The 16,642-nt window shown below is 41.4% G+C and overlaps 1 protein-coding gene and 1 pseudogene across 4 annotated transcripts in view; both read left to right on the forward strand.

Annotated features, from left to right (window-relative positions):
• Positions 1-16,642, forward strand: part of CPM (carboxypeptidase M) — a 103,027-nt gene that overhangs the window by 14,795 nt on the left and 71,590 nt on the right. The window lies entirely within an intron of this gene.
• Positions 5,513-5,643, forward strand: LOC132021067 (U2 spliceosomal RNA; annotated as a pseudogene).

A 16,642-nucleotide genomic window follows, 5' to 3' on the forward strand; every position in this document is an offset into this window, starting at 1 on the left:
CTTCCTGCCGAGTAACTTCCCATGCTGTAGCAGTGGGGGCCACACAGTTCAAGGAGAGCCTCTGCCAAGTTCCAATTCAGCGAATACTCTTCACAGAACTCCAACTTCCTCTACGTCCCCACATGATCCTCCCCGTGGCCTTCACTGGCACATTATGTAACTCATGGTGTTGGGTTCCTTTTTTCCTGCTCTTCCTCCTTCTCCTCTTCTTATAAAGAAAGTCACCATTGCTTACTAGAAACCAACCCTAAAAGTGCTTTCTATTTCCTCTCTCAGTCTAGAGGCACCTCACAGCCTGGTCAGTTGTCTTCTGGTTAGGTCTCCTGGCTCCCAGCAAGGCTTTGCAGTTCTGGGTTCTACTCACTTCCCAAGGTCCACCCTCTTCCCTGCTCTGGACTCAAGACCCACTGGCAGTGGGGGTTGGCACAGCCAGCACTGGGCATATCTAACCAACTCCAACAGTCACTGCCTCTCGGTTGTCTCCCAGGTCTGCAACACACAGTGCCCTCTTCTCAGAATGCTTAAAAGATTTCTACGTGTCCTTGGGTCTCAGTCTAAATACTACTTCCTCTGGGAATCCTTTCTTGACATACCTCACCCCACCTCCCACTCACCACCCAAACTAAGCCAGTCTTCCTTTACTGTTCTTTCTTCCCCTTATAGGAATACTTAACAGAGTGTACTTACTACATTCTTCCTAACTTACCCATAGTCCTCACTAGCCCCCCAGCCTGACCAGAAAAGGGACTTGCTAGCCTTCTTCTCCATTATATTCCCCAAGCCTAGCAACGACAAAAGTGTAGAATGTTGTTGAAGGCAAGGCACCATTAAAGGAGTTTCATTTATGATCTCACAACAATTCTAGAAGGAAAGAATTAGTGTTCCCATGTAACAGATGGGAAAAGGGAGGCTCTGAGAGGTTGAGTAAGTGGCCTAAGGTGGAACAGCTGGAAGTGGTTCCATCAGGTTGCGAGACCTTGAAAATCTGTATGTTTAACTCCCTATGTCAGTCAGAGTTTAGTCAGAGAAGTAGAAGCACCAGGAGTGATGGAGTGAGGTATTTGTTTTAAGACCTTGAAAGGGTCATTGTTGGAGCTCATTAAATGGTCTGCGGAAGGCTATTGCTTCTGCGTCCAGTGCTGGCCCTGCAGTCTACTGGACAGACTACGGGACAGTCTACTTTTCCTTTCGAGAAGGAAAGTAGGAGAAAGCAAGGAAAACTCGGAGCCTGCGGACCCCAGCTGGAGCCCACATTATGTTATCTCCCTGCCTCCACCCCTCCCCACCACCGTCCACGTGAGGATGACTTCCAGGAGTAGCAGGCACCTTTGTCTGGGGTAAACACACCACACCTGGCCCTGGTGTGAAGGAGGAGATCTGGCAGGACCTCAGGAGCAGAGGGCCCAGCTGCTGTACCATGCCAACCGCATGAGTCAGCAGGGGAGTGACGAGGTCTCTGAGCGGCTGCTTGTGCTCAGGGCTCTGCCCTGCCCCATACAAACCCGCCTTCACTCCCTCTCCCGGTTGCTTCACTGTTACAAATGACAAAATAAGACATCCACTCCTGAAATTCAATATTTATAACACGAATATATCACCTAGCATTATGTGGTATATTCATGCCTTCAGGGGTTATTTCCATGCCAACTGCATCCCGTAATTCTTAAGTGGAGGAGGGGAGGCATCTGGCCTACATCAGCTATCCGATCTCATGTCTGGTTTTTCTCTGACTTCCCAAAAAACCATACTTTCAGAGACTGTCCTGGCTGCACGGGCTCTCCCAAAGCAGTTCTCCAAGCTTGCCTCTCTCCTTGAATCTCCACGTGCTCACCAACCTGGAACCTCTCCAAACACGTTTGCGAGAGACACAGTTGATTAAATCATTGGTCATTGAGTCAACCTCCAAGTCCCATCTCCCTTTGACTAAGGGGGTGGGATTGAAAGTCCTAACTTTCTATATATTTTTTTTAATTTAATTTAACTTCAATTCAATTCAATTAATTAACATATAGTGTATTATTAGTTTCAGAAGTAGAGTTCAATGATTCATCACCAGTTGTATATTAACACCCACTGCTCGATTACACCAAGTGCCCTGCTTAATGCCTACCACCCAGTTACCCCATCCCCCCACTCCCTCCCCTCCAGCAACCTTCAGTTTGTTTCCTATAGTTGAGTTTCTTATCATTTGTCTCCCTCTCTGATTTCATCTTGTTTTTCCCTCCCTTCCCCTGTGATCCTGTTTTGTTTCTTAAATTCCACAATGAGTGAAATCATATAATAATTGGCTTTCTCTGATTGACTTATTTCATCTGACATAATACCTTCTAGTTCCATCCATATAATTGCAAATGGTAAGATTTTATTTTTTTGATGGTAGAATAATATTCCTTTTTATATACACACCACATCTTTATCCATTCATCTGTTGATGGACATCTGGGCTTTCCATAGTTTGGCTATTGTGGACATTGCTGCTATAAACGTTGGGGTGCACATGCCCCTTGGCATCACTACATTTATATCTTCTGGGTTAATACCTAGTAGCTCAGTTGCTGAATCATAGAGTAGCTCTATTTTTAAGTTTTTAAGGAACCTCCATACTGTTTTCCAGACTGGCTGCACCAGCGTGCATTCCCACCAACAGTGGAGGAGGGCTCCCCTTTCTCCACATCCTCACCAACACCTAGTGTTTCCTGACTTGTTAATTTTAGCCATTTTGACTGGTGTGAAATGGTATCTTACTGTGGTTTTGATTTGCATTTCCCTGATGCCGAGCGATGTTGACCACTTTTTCTTGTGTCTGTTAGCCATCTGGATGTCTTCTCTGAAGAAAATGTCTGTTCATGTCTTCTGCCCATTTCTTGACTGGATTATTTGTGCTTTGGGTGTTAAGTTTGATAAGTTCTTTATAGATTTTTAGATACTAGCCCTTTATCTGATAAGACATTTGCAAATATTTTCTCCCACTCTGTAGACTGTCTTTTGATTTTGTTGACTGTTTTCTTTGTGGTACAAAAGCTTTTTATCCTGATGAAGTCTCAATCATTTTTGCTTTTGTTTCCCTTGCCTTTGGAGACCCGTCTAGCAAGAAGTTGCTGCAGCTGAGGTCGAAGAGGTTGCTGCCTGTGTTCTCCTCTTGGATTTTGTTGAATTCCCGTCTCACATTTAGGTCCTTTTTTTTTTTTTTTTTTAAAGATTTTATTTATCTATTTATTTGAGAGAAAGAGCTCGTGAGAGAGAGCAGGAGAGAGAGCCTGGTCTGGGGAACAGTTAGGTGGAGAGGGAGAGGCAGACTCCCTGCTGAGCAGAGAGCCCAATGCAGGTAATCCCAGGACCTGAGGATCATGACCTGAGTCAAAGGCAGACGCTTAACTGACTGAGCCCCACAGGATCCCCTCACATTTAGGTCTTTCATCCATTTTGAGTTTATTTTTGTGTATGGTGTTAAAAAAAAAATGATCCAGTTTCATTCTTCTGCATGTGGCTGTCCAATTTTCCCAAAACTATTTGTTGAAGAGACTGTCTTTTTTTCACTAGTTCAAGTTCCAACCATCTAATCACATGTTTGGTTCTCCTGGCAACCAGTCCCCTTCTTAGGTGTGGTCCGCCCCCCACTGCCCCCCCAAATCACCTAATTAACATAACAAGACACCTTTAAACTCTCATCCCTCAGGAATTTCCAAAGGTCTTAGGAACTCTGGACCCCACCAGGGGCATATCAATAAAAGCACACAGAGAAGCAACAATGGCCAGGGGACATTTTGACTATAAATACCAAAAGTTTGTGAGGCCTGTCCAAAAATGTTTGGTTAGGACAAGGCATGGTATAGCTGACGTAAATAGCTCTCCAAAGACCTTGGAGCAATTAGCTCCTACATGGTAAAGGCCACTCTTTTCCAACAATATGGAAGGCAGTCCTGTAACCTTAGTACCAACTCATATGAAGGCACTACCCCAGCTACATCTGGACTTTATTCCTTTCTTTTCCCATTGCCTGGAATTATGTAACTAATCTATCACTGGTTTGGGGTATGTTATTTCTTAATTAGTTTATTAGGAGAACTTACACTGTATGCTCTGGGCTTGTGAGATTCCCATAGCAAAACTGTGTTAAGTGCTGGCAAAGACAAATTCAGTCTTCGAGCTTAATATGCCTCCCAAAACAAAACAGCTTATCATTATCTCAATATTGTTTCTGATGTGTGTGAAGAAATACAATAAAAATTACATGAGCATGCAAAATAAAGCATACGATTGTCTTTGCCCAGGCCCTCTATTTCTACTTCCTTCCAGGCTTCGACTTAGACACACCTTCTAGAAGCCTTGTTTGACCTCCACTCATGGCCACCCCTATCCAGTTAGAACCTTCTGTTAGTCTGGGTCACAGTATCTACAATTTCCCGTTTGTAACACAGATCAACATGGTCATTGAGTGGTGGTTGAAGTTTTCCCTAATAGAATATGAGCTCTATTAAAGTGACCGCTGTTTCTCCCATCATCCATGGCATTCCCAGTGCTTAGCATATTATTAAATGCTCAATAAATAATTACTGGTGATGAAGGATAGTTGGAAGGCAGGTGGGCAAGGACAAGGTGCCCCACCCTAAGAGGAAAAACCGCCCTTAGAAGGATTTTACACACACACCCCCCCCCAAGGAGCCCTCCAGCCTTTCCCATAGATACATACACAGGTGACAAAAACCTAATTGGATGACAGGCACAGGAGGGTTCATCAGATTAAAACAGACCTCCAAGGAGCCCATAAAAACCCCTAGACTCCGAAACTCCTATGGCAACCCTCTCGGGTCCCCTCCCTCTTTGGGAGCTTTGTACCATCTCCTTGCTCTGCTCACCACTCTGGTGGGCCTCTCCATTCTTCCAAGCCGTGTGACCAAGAACCAGGGGCACCGACCAAGGAAAAAAATCCCATAACACTGGCACCCTGAATGAATGAATCAATTAAGCATGAGAAGACAAGAGAGTTTGCTTTGAGTGTTATCTGAATGTATTTATAATTTGACTTTGTGGAGCCCATTGTTGAATGGACAAGATTTGGGCTCTTTTTAAAACAATCGACTGGAAAGTAAATGATTAGACTGTGTCTAAATGAGGTGTCACTCCTGATTGGTGGAGGGCCTCCAAATGGGGGGGGGGGAGCTCATGGGGTGGGCCATTAAAGGATTCCCTGGAGGCAGGACAAAGAAAATAGAAGTGTACTGAATACTTGGGGTGGGGGAGGAGGGAGGACAAAGAGGGGGATTCTGTCAGCTAGGAGGCTGTGGGTGGGGGCTGCTTTAAAGAGGGAGGGTGAAGGGGTATGGGGAGGACGTGAGGAGTGCTCTCTTTTCTGGTGACTCTTCCTGGTTATAAGTAGCCCATTGGTTGGTTAGGGTCTAGGGTGTTTTGAGGTGGATCACCTGTATTCAGTCAGGGGCTCCGGGTCACTTGGGGCCCTTCAGCCTGGGTCAGGTTTCCATTGCTCAAACCTGTTGTCTAAAGCATCCTCTATATCACTTCACAGCCTTTTGGCTAAAATCATGTGTAGTATCAGTTCTTAGCAGTTTAAAAGCTGCCTCTGCAATAGGTGAAACTTATAAGTTTCAACTATATTCAAATAGTCTCTTTGTCATTCTAATTTATGTACATCTTTTTCTTTCTTTCTCCCCACCCCCACCCCTTTTCCTTGTGGGTATGGAATATTAACAAGTCGGGGTACTTGTTTCTCAAATATACAGGTTTTTTTGTTTTGTTTTGTTTTTAATGAGCCAAGGGGCACCTGGGTGGCTCAGTGGGTTAAAGCCTCTGCCTTTAGCTGCTCGGGTCATGATCCCAGCGTCCGGGATCGAGCCCCAAGTCAGGCTCTCTGCTCAGCAGGGAGTCTGCTTCTGTTCTGCTCTCTCTGCCTACCTGTGACCCATCTCTCAAATAAATAAATAAAATCTTTAAAAATACATATATTTTTAAAAATGAGCCAAAGATGACTACTTCTCAACATTTAATACAAAGCACAGAGGAAAACAGAATTTGGTGATTACACCATTTCCTAAAGAGATAAGAGTACATTTATCATCTGCTCTTACATCCGATGGTTTGATACCTACATAATCTAATGACCAGATTCAATGTTAAATGTTACCATCTTAGCTTTGGAAATTTGTCTTATTAGGCCCAGGAAGCTTTCTTTCAAATCTATTATATATAATATGTATATAATATACTTATATATATGTATATATTATATATATAATATACTTATATATGTATATATATAAAGCATAGCAGAAAAGAATTACTTTTGTGCTCAAAGACCATGCTCTGAAGAGAAAAAGTCATTGGTCTAACAATTGCTCCCTGATAGTAAATTATCACAACTGGTAAAGATCTATTCCACTGCTGGGAGTACGTTGGAAGAGGCTAGCATGTAGAAATAAAAGAGAAACAAACATATATTAGGCCTTATATTCCTTTCTTTCTGTTTTGTTCATGTTCACTAGTGGTAATAATAATAATAGGTTTAGTCTGGATCTTATGAAGCACTGCCAATATGCCACTGTTGGTTATAAGCTCTTAGCTTATACTAACTCGTTTAATATATGCATCCCTTAAATTCCCTATCATCCTGTAAGATCGATACCATGATTTGCCCCATTTTATAGATTAAGAATGTGAAAACAGAGGTTAAGTGACACCCTCAAGGACACATAGAAAGTGACAGAGACCTAAGGTTTAAATTTGGGTTGTCTGGTTCCAAAGATACAATTTCTAAAAGTCACTGTGTTGCTTATTACGTATTATATGTTGATGTTCTATCCTTCCTAGAGTAACATTTATAAATCAGCAAGCACGTACTGCACACTGACCTAGACGCCATGAGGGAAACAAAAAATTATAACACAATGCTTCACTTACTCTAGAGGTAGCTTACTGGACCAGATTAAATTTTCCACTTGTTTCAGTGTTTCCTGACAGTGTTTCTCAAGTGGTGTGTTAGCACCTACTGGGCTATTGGATCAAACTTTGATCTGATTAAATTATAATTCTGCTTCACTCTCAGTAAATAGAGAAAATATTAAGCCAAGAAGGCCATGCTGTGCAGTGAAGAATGTGGTCCACACCACTAAGGATAAGATATAAGAGGCAGAAAGGAATGTCAAGCCAGCCCCCAGAAAAGATCCCAGGTTTCTGAGAACATATGATGTTCTCTATTGGAGAATTTGGGCTCCTGTAGAACGTAAGCTACATGAGGACCAGGATTTGGCCTGTCTCGCTCACAGTTGTAATCCTTAGGCAACATCCTAGTGCCTGGCACAGAGTAAACAACAAATACTTGATAAAGGGGTGAGTAAGTGAAAATAAGAGAGTGGGACAGAGCCACATATAGGTCTGCTCCCACAATGACCCAGTGCTGAAGAGGGACCACGGAAAGAATGGTGATGGTGGATGCCTTTACAGGCATGCTATGTTTTCTCATACTCTTCCAGGAACTAGGCTGTGCCTTTTTTTTTTTTCTTTTGAAGATTTTATTTATTTATTTGACAGAGAGAGAGAGAGAGCACAAGCAGAGGAAGAGGGAGAAGCAGGCTCCCTGCTGAGCAGAGAACCCGACGCGTGACTTGACCCTAGAACCCTGAGATCATGACCTGAGCCAAAGCCAGATGATTAACTGACTGAGACACCCAGGTGCCCATATGCTGTGCTTTTTGATGACTTAAATAGCATTTTTCAGTCATGTCATTTTATTTTATTTTATTTTATTTGCGAGAGAGAGAGAGACAGCACAAGCAGGGGCAGGGGCAGAAGGAGAGGGAGAAGCAGACTCCCCGCTGAACAGGGAGCCTCATGCAAGACTCAATTCTAAGGACCCTGGGATCATGACCTGAGCAGAAGGCAGACACTTAACCAACTGAGCCACCCAGGCATTCCAGTCCTTTTATTTTTGTGTGTTCTTTTATTTTTGTTGTGTTCTTTAAATTTCTGGGTCCACTGTTTAGATATCACTCCTTGGTAGTTAAGGGGAAGGATCAAATTCTGGACCGTCATGGAAACCATCTAGCTTTTCACTAACGACTTCCAAATCCTTTGCTAAATATTATAATCTTTCTATTCGGCAACATTGTAGAGTCCCTTTCTTCTTTTGTGTTTATCAGATAATAACAAATCCAGTTCCGGTGGGGGGATAGATCTGATTTGCTGGAGACAGTTGGCAAGAGGTAGGTATAGTGCAGAGTGAGAGGTACCTGAACAGTCAGGCTTAACCTAAATACCCTCTTAGGGATATAGGAAATGGTAGGCAGTGGAAAGAATCAATGAGAGGCATTAGGACATCATTTTACATGTGAAATTTCAAGAAAATTTGCCTTTTCTAAGGCAATGTATTAGAGCAGTTTTTGGTTTATAAAAAATTTGAGAAAGAGGTCCAGAGATTTCCCATTTACAGGTATCTTCTGCTTCTCAAGAGTTCGTATTACACCACTTTGCTTTTACAAAAGACCTACATCAGTATCTGTTTCTGATTTTCACTTTTACAGAAAAAGATGAAAAGTAAAATTAGCCTTCAGTGTTTGCTTTGCCACAAGCCAACAGAGAGGCAGTGTGCACCCCAAGGGGCAAGAGTGGCGCCCCGACTCACTACCCTCAGCTTCTCAGCATCAAGCCGCCGTGGCTCACAACTTTGTCTGTGAGCATTTGTGCTTTATCTGGATGTAGATTGTGCCTCCACTATCAGGATGTATCCTAAGATACCAGAAAAGTCCAAAAGAGGTTATTTGTGTGAGGTCTGGGAATGCTCAAGAAATCTTCCGTATAAGTGAATGATGATTGTTTCTTTGCTTTATACCATTTGGACTTATGAGGGTTCTCATAGGAATGCTCACCTTCCTGGTAGCAGGAGACCCCTGGATTCCTGAGCTACATATGTGTGGCCTCTTACGTCATTAGCTTCACTTGCTATCAATTTTTTTTCATGATTCCTTCTTTGGTAGAATGTCCTATAGTTGGACTCATATTATACTTAGTCTTTTCAGATTGGCTTCTTTCTCTTTGTAATATGCACTCAAGGTTCATCCCCATCTCATCATGGGTTGATAGCTCATTTCTTCTTAGCAGTGGACAACATGCCATTACTGGATTGGATCACAGTCTACTGAAGAACGTCTTAGTGTTTCAAGTTTTGTAATTATGAATAAAACTTCGATAAACATCATTGTACAGGTTTTTGTATGGACATACTTTTTTTTTTTTTTTAATCTCATTTGGCTAAATACCATGGAGCAGGGTTACTGGATTGTATGGAAAGAATTTGTTTGGTTTTGTAAGGAATCATCAAACTGTCTTCCAAAGCGACTATACCATTTTGCACTTCTACCAGCAATATATTAGAGTTTCTGCTGTTCCATATCCTCACCAGCATTTGATGTTTCAGATTTTGGCTCTTCTGACAGGTGCATAGTGGTATCTTACTGTTATTTTAATTTTCATTAAAACATATGATGGGGAGCATCATTTCATACCCTTATTTGCCATCTGTATATCTTCTTTGAAGAAGGGTCTGTTAAGGTCTTAGGCCCATTTTCCAATCAAGTTATTTTCCTATTCTTGAGTCTTTGGAGTTCTTTGTATATTTTGGTTAATAGTCCTTTATTGGATGTGCATTTGCAAATAATTTCTTTCAACCTGTGTCTTGTCTTCTAATTCTCTCGATATTGTCTTTTTGCCAAACAAAAGTTTTTCATTTTAATAAAGCCCACCTTATCAATTTTTTTTCATGATTCCTGTCTTTGGTATTATATCTCAAAAACCGTCACCACACCCAAGATCATCTGGGCTTTCTTCTGTTATCTTCTAGGAGTTTTATAGCTTTTTAGGTGTTACATTAGGTTTATGAACCATTTTGAATGAATTTTTGTGAAGGGTGTAAGGACAGCATCTAGATCCAGGTTTTTTGCCTATGGCTGTGCAGTTGTCCCAGTACCATTTATTAAATAGACTATTTTGCTTTGTTGTATTACATTTGCTCCTTTGTCAAAGATCAGTTGGCTGTATATATGGAGGTCTATTTTTGGACTCTATTCTGTTCCATTGACCTATTTATCTCTTCTTTTACTGGTACCACGCTACTTTGATTACTGTAGCTTTAGAGTAAATCTTTTTTTTTTAAGCTTTTACTTATTTATTAGACAAAGAGCGAGAGATCACAAGTAGGCAGAGAGGTGGATAGAGGCAGAGAGAAAGGGGGAAGCAGGCTCCCCGCTGAGCAGAGAGCCTGATATGTGGCTTGAGCCCAGGATCCTGAGATCATGACCTGAGCGGAAGGCAGAGGCTTAAACCACTGAGCCACCCAGGGGCCATAGAGTAAGTCTTGAAGTCGGAAAGCATCAGTCCTCCAGCTTTGTTCTTCTCTTTCAACATTGTGTTAGCTATTCTGGAGCTTTAGCCTTTCCATATAAGCTTTTTTTTTTTTTTTAAGGATTTTGTTTATTTATCAGAGAGAGTGAAAGAGAGAGAGACCAAGAGAGTACAAGTAAGGGTAATGGCAGGCAGAGGGAGAAGCAGTCTCCCCCCTGGGCAGGGAGCCCAATGTGGGACTCTATCCCAGGACTCAGGATCAGGACCCAAGTTCCTGAAGGCAGACGCTTTAACTGACTGAGCCACCCGGGTGCCCCTCCATATAAACTTTAAAATCAGGTTGTTAATACCAACAAAATAACTTGTTGGGATTTTGATTGGGTTTGCATCGAATCTATACAGAAAGTTGGAAAGAACTGACATCTTGACAATACTGAGTCTTACTATTCCCAGCCTTCCTATCTTTTTTTTTTTTTTTTTTTCTTAAATAAACATGATTCTATTTGGGTGGAAGAAGTTCATCTCCAAAAATCTTGAATGCCACGCCCGAGCCGTTGATGTCACACCTCTTGTTTCCGCTCCTGCCCTCGCCATCCTCCGCCGCTGCTTCCGGGAAGGGGACAAAGTCTTTGGTCTCTGGATGTTGCGGGAGGCAGCATGGCACACAAGCTCACACTACTGGGATTCATACACATGGAATATCCCTCCATTTGTTTTACTTCTTTGATATCATTCACCAGAGTTTTGTGGTATTCCTCATACAGATCTGGTACATATTTTGTTGGTTTTATACCTAAGTATTTCATTGGCGGGGGGGGGGGGGTGCTAATGTAATGCTATTATGTTTTTAACTTCAAATCCCACTTATTCATTGTTAGTATATAGGAAAGCAATTGATTTTGTAATAGTAACTGTGTATCCCACAGTCTTACTATAATCACTTATTGGTTCCAGGAGTTTGTCAATTCTTTTGGATTTTCTACACAATCATATCACCTGTGAACAAAAACAGTTTTATATCTCCTTCCCAGTTGTATGCCTTTTTTTTTTTCCTCCTTGTTGTATTAGGAAGGACTTTCAGTATAAAATTGAAATCAATAGTGAGAGGGAACATCCTTGGCTTGTTCCTGAGCTTACTGGAAAAGCTTTGAGTTTCTTACCATTAAGTATGATGTGAGTTTAGGTTTTTTGTAGATAGTCTTTATCAAGTTGAGAAAATCTCCCTCTATTCCTAGTTTACTGAGAGTTTTTATCATGAATGGGTGTTGGATTTTGTTAAATGCTTTTTCTGCATCTATTGATATGATCACGTGATTTTTCCTTTTTTGATCTGTGAATGTGATGGATAACATTAATTAATTTTTTTAAAGATTTTATTTATTTATTTGACAGACAGAGATCACAAGTAGGCAGAGAGGCAGGCAGAGAGAGAGGAAGGGAAGCAGCCTCCCCGCTGAGCAGAGAGCCCAATATGGGGCTTGATCCCAGGACCCCGGGACCATGACCCGAGCTGAAGGCAGAGGCTTTAACCCACTGAGCCACCCAGGCGCCCCAACATTAATTAATTTTTGAATGTTCAACTAGGTTTGCATACCTGGGATAAAGTCTAGTTGGTCATGACACATAATTTTTTTTATACTTTGGATTTGATTTACTAATATTTTGTTAAGGATTTTTGCATCTATATTCATGACAGATATTGGCCTATAGTTTTCTTTTCTTATAATGCTTTTATCTAGTTTTAGTATTAGGGTAATGCTGACCTCATAGAACAAATTAGGAAGTGTTCCCTCTGGTTCTATCCTCTGAAAGAGTTTGTAGAGGATTGGTATAAATTCTTCTTTAAATGTTTGGTAGAATTCACCAGTAAACTGAGCAGGGCCTGACACTTCTGGTTTGGGTAGGTTATTCATTATTGATTCAATTTATTTACTAGGTATAAATTTAAACTTATCCTTTAAAAAAGGAATTTTAGTTGTTAACTTATAGAAAATTGGTAAGATGCTCATAATTTCTGTTCTATAAAGAAGATAGCACCAAAGGTCATAGTTTATTGTCCTGTAGGACATTAATCAGATTTATATCTAAGTTTAGCAATAATTTGGAATGACTTCAGTATTTTCTTATACTGAAAATGCACATTATTTCTCTTATCTTTCTTTAAATCATCTTTGTTTACTGCTGATTTTCTCAATAGTTAAAAACTTGACCTGTGTTTAACTGTATTTGTATGAGCATTATTTTATAACATTTTAAAATTATACTTTGACATTTTATAGAAGTACAACTTGGTACTGTTTAAAATATTTAAAATCTTGGGCACCTGGGTAGCTCAGTGGGTTAAGCATCTGCCTTCAGCTCAGGTCATGATCTCAAGGTCCTGAGATTGAGGCCCGAATTGGGCTCCCTGTTCAGTGGGGAGTCTGCTTCTCTCTCTCCCTCTCTCCCCGACTTACGCCTGCTCTCTCTCCCTCTCAAATAAATAAAATCTTTCAAAAAAAAAAAAATCACAAAATCTAGTGACACTTCTGTTCTCATTCTTGTTGACGTTTGTTGAAGTATCTAGCCCCGAGCTATAGTCTTTCCCTCTGTTCCAATTCCTGCCCCTAAATTGGAGACCTTCCTGCCTTTGGGCAGGACGGATCCATCCTCTCCCTTTTCAGGTCCCTCCTATCCCATTTCCAGTGTCCTTTCTCAGTTCTGTAATTCACTTCTTCATTCTTCTTCACTTCTGTAACTCAGTACAAAGGATTTTAGATACTCTATTCTTTCAGAACCGTTCATCTCAGATATTTCTGTGCTTTTTGCTCTCTACTGCTTTTAGATGAAAATGCCTTGTTTTTCCGCTTAAAAGAAGTAACATGTTTCCTGGAAAAAAATTTTTTTAATATTTTATTTATTTATTTGACAGGGAGAGAGCACAAGCAGGGGGAGCAGCAGGAAGAGGGAGAAGCAGACTTCCCGCAGAGCAGGAAGCCCAATGCGGCACTCGATCCCAGGACCCCGGGCGCCTGGGTGGCTCAGTGGGTTAAGCCACAGCCTTCGGCTCAGGTCATGATCTCAGGGTCCTGGGATCGAGCCCCGAATCGGGCTCTCTGCTCAGCAGGGAGCCTGCTTCCTCCTCTCTCTCTGCCTGCTTGTGATCTCTCTCTGTCAAATAAATAGATCCCAGGACCCCGGGACCACAACCTGAGCCGAAGGCAGACGCTTAACCGACTGAGCCACTCAGGGACCCCTTTCCTGGAAAAATTTTTTCAGAAAATACAAAAAGATTCAAAAGAGAGAATCAAGACGTTGCCATCTAGAGCATACCACTCAGCATTTTGCAACATTTTAAATTTGCTGTCGGGAGGACCTTTTTGTTTGCTTTCCAAAATGGGATCTTATCATTCATTTTACTTTTGTAATTTGGTTTTTGCCACTGAATGATTTATCTTTCCCAGCCAATAAATAGAGACAGACATCATCATTATTATGGCTGAAAAACAATTTATTTTATGGATGTAATGTTCTTTATCTAACCCAGGGTGTCTCAACCTCAACACTGACATTTGGGGCTGGATAATTTATCGCAGGGCTTGGACTGTGCATTGTAGGATGTTCTATAGCATTCCTGCCATCTACCAGTTACATGCCAGTGTTATCATCCCCCTGGTCCCTTAAATACGCGTCCAGCTAGGGGCTCCTGAATGGTTCAGTAAGTTAAGAATCCGACTCTTGATTTCTGCTTAGGTCATAATCTCAGGATCCTGAGATAGAGCTGGGCATGAGGCCCTGTGATCAGCAAAATAATCTCTCTGTCCCTTTCCCTCCCCCTCTGCTCCTCCCCTTCTGTCTGTCCCCCTGATCCTCCCCCCACCCCTCCCCCACCTGCCCCTGTGAGCTTGAGCACTCCCTCTCGCTCTCAAATAAATAAATAAAATCTTTTTAAAAAAAATATATTTCCAGCTCTTCCAAATGGCTTCTGTGGCCAATCTTATCCCAGTTGAGAACCACTGACATTATCAGTCTACTATTACTTAAAATTTACACTTATCTATTTTTTTTTACAATTAAAAACAGTGGTGCTAATAACAGTCCTAACATATACAAACTTAGCACTTCTTTGAGTTCCTGCATAACTTAAATTCCTAGAAAAGAACATATTTTAAATGTTGATGTCTATTCCCAGATAGTTCTCCAGATAGTATTATATCAATTTATAGTACCATTTAAACAGCAGAAATGCCATTTCCTCGGATCTTATCCAAATACTGTCCATCTTTTAAATCTTTCTTAGTGAAATGCAAAACACAATACTATTTTGCCCTTTAAACTTATAAATTCTTGGGGCACCTGGGTGGCTCAGTGGGTTAAGCCGCTGCCTTCGGCTCAGATCGAGATCTCAGGGTCCTGGGATGGAGCCCCGCATGGCATCGGGCTCTCTGCTCAGCGGGGAGCCTGCTTCCTCCTCTCTCTCTCTCTGCCTGCCTCTCTGCCTATTTGTGATCTCTCTGTGTCAAATAAATAAATAAAATCTTTTTAAAAAAACAACTTACAAATTCTTTGATTGCTAATCAGGTTGGTAGCTTTTACTATGTTTATTGGTCATTTGTATTACTCCTTTTGTGAGCTGCTAATTATTATCTTTTGTCCATTCTTGGTTTTGGCCATTCTTTCTTCCAGTTTGTAATTTTTCTGGTAACATTTATGCTGAGTTTTCCTTTATAGAAGTTATACATTTTTTGCGTCATCAAATTATTAGCCTCTTTATTGTGGTTTTATTGTTAGTGGTGTCATACTTAGAAAGATCAACTCTGAAGTCTTATACTTCAGAGTATTACTCTATTAGACCAACCTTCTATTTTTCTTTATTTCTCACTAGACCCTAACTAAGCCTTTACTATGTCTAGACCAGTGCAGATCAAATTCGAATGCACATATGGATGAACTAGAATCTTATTAAAATTCACATTCTGATTCAGTAGGTTTGTATGGGACAAAGGAGCCTGCCTTTCCAACAAGCTTACAGGTGATGTCAGTGCTCTTCCTGGAACACACTTTTTTTTCTTCTAATTTTATTTATTTATTTGACACAGGGAAAGATAAGAGTACAAGCAGGAGGAGTGGCAGGGAGAAGGAGAAGCAGGCTCCCACAGAGCAGGAAACCGGACCTGGTGCTCCATCCCAGAACCCCCAGACCATGACCTGAGCCAAAGGAAGGCAGACCTGGGTGGCTCAGTTGGTTGGGCATCGGCCTAGACCACACTTTGAGTCACTAGGTTTTAGACCTTCAGCCCTCAATTCTCTGTACTCTCTCCCTCCATTCTCTGATTGGTTCTCCTCTGAATTTGCTTCCCTTCCTCCCTACTGTGAATCCCAAGGGTAGTAATTTCAACTATACTTCACCCCTTTGTTTTTTTGGTACAACAACCCTTGCAATCTCTACTTCAATATTGACAAAGCCACCCTATCTCCAGTCTCCAGCCACAGTACCACTGAAGGAAATCCTGTAACTGCTACTTTCTTCTATAACAAATGTATCATTTCTAAAGTCCAATCAGCCAGCTTTCACTTTGTTCCTCCTCAGCTGCCTTTCCCATTTTTATAGTAACTTTGCCTAAATGTTAACTCCTAAACCCTGCTCCACCTCCTTTGAAGCCTCTTTGTCAGTGAATGGCAGTAAAAGAACCTCTTCAAGCCACCTAGTAGATGTCACAGCATAGTAGCTGCTGCATGCTTAAAAAGAAATCTGCTCAAAAACCCAACAACATCAAGATTTTCCAACACTTAGAAAAGTCTGTCTAAAGGCTTATGAATTAAACTAGATTATTTAATAAGCACCTCATACAGTTCTTACAATGTGCCTGCCAACTTTAGTTTGGTAGGTATAGGAGTGAGGATTGGAACCCAAATCTTTTGACACCAGTCTTAGGCTTTATCCCTCCAGGCTCTGGTGCTTGGGAATCACAGGAGGCCTCATTGTTCCTGAGAGCTCAATTCTACAATAGTTATCTGTGTCTGCAACAAAGAAGAGGCAGGCAAATCAATAGCGGTTTTCAGCTCCGGATGCATATTTGATTCACTCGAAGCTTTTTAAAAATGTCCTTTCCAGGACCTCACCGGGAGAAAATCTGTTCAGTTAGTTTTCAGTGGTGCACTAGTATTTTTTAATCTGTTAAAGAGGAATGTTATTCCAAATGTATGACAGGTGTGTGAGGTCTTGGCCCACACCACCATAAACCGCCTCTTGGGTTTTGGTGAGATCTGTTCTCCCTGGTGCAAATGTAGACCACCCTATCCTTCCAGAAAGAAG

This window comes from Mustela nigripes, chromosome 6 (assembly GCF_022355385.1).
Source record: "Mustela nigripes isolate SB6536 chromosome 6, MUSNIG.SB6536, whole genome shotgun sequence".
Lineage (NCBI taxonomy): Eukaryota > Metazoa > Chordata > Mammalia > Carnivora > Mustelidae > Mustela > Mustela nigripes.